At 47.4% G+C, this 3,069-nt stretch overlaps 1 long non-coding RNA gene across 1 annotated transcript; it reads right to left on the bottom strand.

Annotated features, from left to right (window-relative positions):
• Positions 1–288: 288 nt before the first annotated feature.
• On the bottom strand, positions 289–2,981 carry LOC104494133. The gene is made up of 3 exons (XR_727798.1): positions 2,965–2,981; positions 2,717–2,798; positions 289–711 (listed from the first exon to the last, which is right to left on the bottom strand). It is a non-coding gene; the product is annotated as an uncharacterized LOC104494133 (long non-coding RNA).
• Positions 2,982–3,069: the final 88 nt, after the last annotated feature.

Below are 3,069 nucleotides of genomic sequence, written 5' to 3'. Positions count from 1 at the left end.
TTGCTTTATACCTCTGTCCTGGTGTAACACGTCACGGACTACTAGTAAAGCTCTCATCAACATACAAATCCTTCAGAGATTGCACAAACCCTTGCAAGCATGAGAACACCAGCTTATGAAACAAAAAGGAAAGGAGGGCTTTCCTTCCCAAACCAAACTGTTTACCCGTTCACAAAAGCTGAAAATGCAGACGGGAGTTCTACTGAGAAAAAGACCATGTGTAGAGGTGCTGCTGCACTGTACTGGGAGGAGGCCGAGAAGAAAAGGCAGGCTCCAAGTACACACTCCTTTTGCAAAGTAAGCTCTCTATTTATCCGAGAATGTCTGCAGTATGGGGTTCATCTGTTATAAATAAAGTACAAAATTTTACAATGTCTTAATCATTATTTTAACAAAAATACTAAAAACTGAGTAAAAACTGAAACCAAAGAAGGAAGAGAGACTATCGAGCCACAAGGGATCTCCATAAACGTCTGTAGAAATCAGATAGTAAAAACCCTTTTTCTGTACAATAAAACCATCCTCCTGGCATCTCCCTGCGAGACGGGCAACAGCAGCACTGGGGGCACAGGCCCAAGGACAGAGGCTGAGGGCAGCCCCAGTTTGTGAGGCTATATCCACAGTCAACAGTGACATCTCCTTCCTGGATCAGGCTGAAGTCCACAGATCAGTAGCGTCCAAACGGGTTGTTGCTCTGCTGTGTTTGTGTATCTGTTGAGGTCAAGACAGAATTAGACAGTCACAAGGTTTGGTTCAGAAAAGAGATCCCTCTCCCCGCATCATCACCAGCATAGTATGAGGAGTGCGTCACAGTCTGAGAGACGAAAAATAATGTTTATGGCACTCCCCCGCTTTGCTCATTTGTCTGAACCTTTAGACATCAGCACAGTCAGGACCCCACATTCTTTGAGGAATAGGTATGTGCCAGGACCGATCCTGAAGCTTCTTCAGAGATCTCTCCTTCCTTGTGGTGAAATTGGTTCATCATAACAAAGCCCTGAAAGGTGGCAGACAGCTGGGAGGATAAGTTTATGGATAAATTATTTCTGATTTTGAAAGAAAATAAGCCTAAGATTGCACAACACCTGCAGCCATACAAGCTGCTCAGACAGCTGATGTCAAGCACTCATCCAGGGGCACAACCCAGAAGCCAGCGATAGCAAAGGTTTCAGAAACAACTGTCCTGGCTCCCTCTCAGTACCTTCCTACAAACGAAGGACATGCCCAAAGGACTTCCAGATGACACAAAAAGGCAGGAAACATGGTAAAGTTATATTCAAGAACCTCATGAACTTCCAAACTGTTTTCTGATGTACAGTGCTCACAGCATAATTGGGTACTGTCTGATTAATAAAATTCTGTAGTTTTTTTCATGAAATCCCATCAGCACGTTTGACACTAAGTAAAAGGAGACCAGTGTAAACCAGCTAGGCTGCTCTCCTCAATTCTGCTGGACAACAGCACATTCAGGGATACCCTGGAGCTTCCCAACAGTCTATCCGGGACCCAAAGTATTCTTGCTCCTCCTCCTACAGGCTGTTCTTGGTTTACATCCTGCTTTTCACTCCATCCCAGACACTACAAGTAAGAACTCTAGATGGTTCCTGGTGGAACTGATGCAAACCCAATGAAGGAGCGTGGAAGCGTCATACTGACATGTGGCTGCATTGGACTCACGCATGTGTTCCATATAAGACATCTCCATTTGCTGTACAGACAGGATACAAAAATACAGCTATTCTGGTATATTCAGATTCTTACACGAGGTCTTCCTATACTCAAATGACCTGGCTGGAATCCTCGCACAGACTCGTGGTTTGTGACTCAGGCTAATGGGAAACTTAGCACATTAAAACTTCTGGTCTGGGCCGGGTATTTTTGGTCACAGGGAGTAAGAATTTTCCATGAGGGAACAAGTAAAATTTCGAAGCCCCCACTCCACATTTTATTACATCTGGCACAGTCTCACACTTAATGAAGTGCAAAAAGACCTGTGCAATTTGTTTCTGGGCATTTTCATAGCGTATCTGCCATTTTTACGGCAGAAAAGTCAGTGAGGTCACAGTAAAATAGCAGAAGGGAACAGCACAGACACCAGGTTCTGTTTCTAGGTCCCCCAGCCAGTAGTTTAATGCAGATTATAGGAATACAGTGCCAGACTGAACACCATCTATGCCATTACCCTGTCTGTGATGGCAGCCATGGAAACCCACACAACACCACAAACACAGCAAGTATGCATGCAGCAACACTTCACAGAATACCCTCCCTACCTCCAAGAAGACTCATCCTGATTACTTCACAAACAATATCTCTGGGTCACCCACCAAGTGAGAGCCCCAGGACTACAGCCTTCCTGTGCCCCTCAGATGACATCTGCAGCAGAGGAAATGCCTCTGAATGCTCTGAAGCTGCAGACTGGATCCTTTCAGGAATGCTGCACGGCAGCCCCTCTAAAGGCTCAGCTCCCTCATGCCTCTGCAGGCAGCAGAAGGAAGGTGTGGAAGATTGCTCACAAGCTGGCAAGCACTGCCTGCCCTGCTGCTGTGCCCCCTTAGGCCAGGAGCTCGAAGTCTTGCCACCACCTTCCTGCCAGTTTAATTTATGGCCTCAGATCAAGTTTGGCTTGGCCTTCCTCTACAGGTACACCAGGATACCTGCAATAGAAAACAGCAGGGAGGAGACTAGGGACAGGATTAAGAACACTAAGGCTTACTGGAAAGCTGCTGTTGAAGCTGTCGAACCAAAGCAGCTGTTTGCTGCTGCTGCTGTGTCTGCTGAAGGCCCTGGCGCTGGAACTGCAAAGAGAGAAAAGCAGTTATACCCAACCCACCTGGCTGGCTGCCTCAGCATTTACACAAACCCAGGGAAGTACAGGGAAGGGAGAAGGGGGTGATGCAGGTGGAGCAATTTGAGGATTTGTGCTGGACTGTCACAACCCTCTGCCTCTGAGGGAACACTCACAATGGGCTGCTGGGGGGGAAGAGCCTGCATCCCCAGCCCTGGGGGCTGGCCCTGCGCCTGTGGCTGAGGCACTGTGGAGACCTGGGGTTGCTGCTGCGACTGTGG

Source organism: Buceros rhinoceros, unplaced genomic scaffold (assembly GCF_000710305.1).
Source record: "Buceros rhinoceros silvestris isolate BGI_N320 unplaced genomic scaffold, ASM71030v1 scaffold31405, whole genome shotgun sequence".
Classification (NCBI taxonomy): domain Eukaryota; kingdom Metazoa; phylum Chordata; class Aves; order Bucerotiformes; family Bucerotidae; genus Buceros; species Buceros rhinoceros.
Note: the sequence above shows the minus strand (reverse complement) of the source record. Positions and strands in the feature narration are given on the sequence as shown.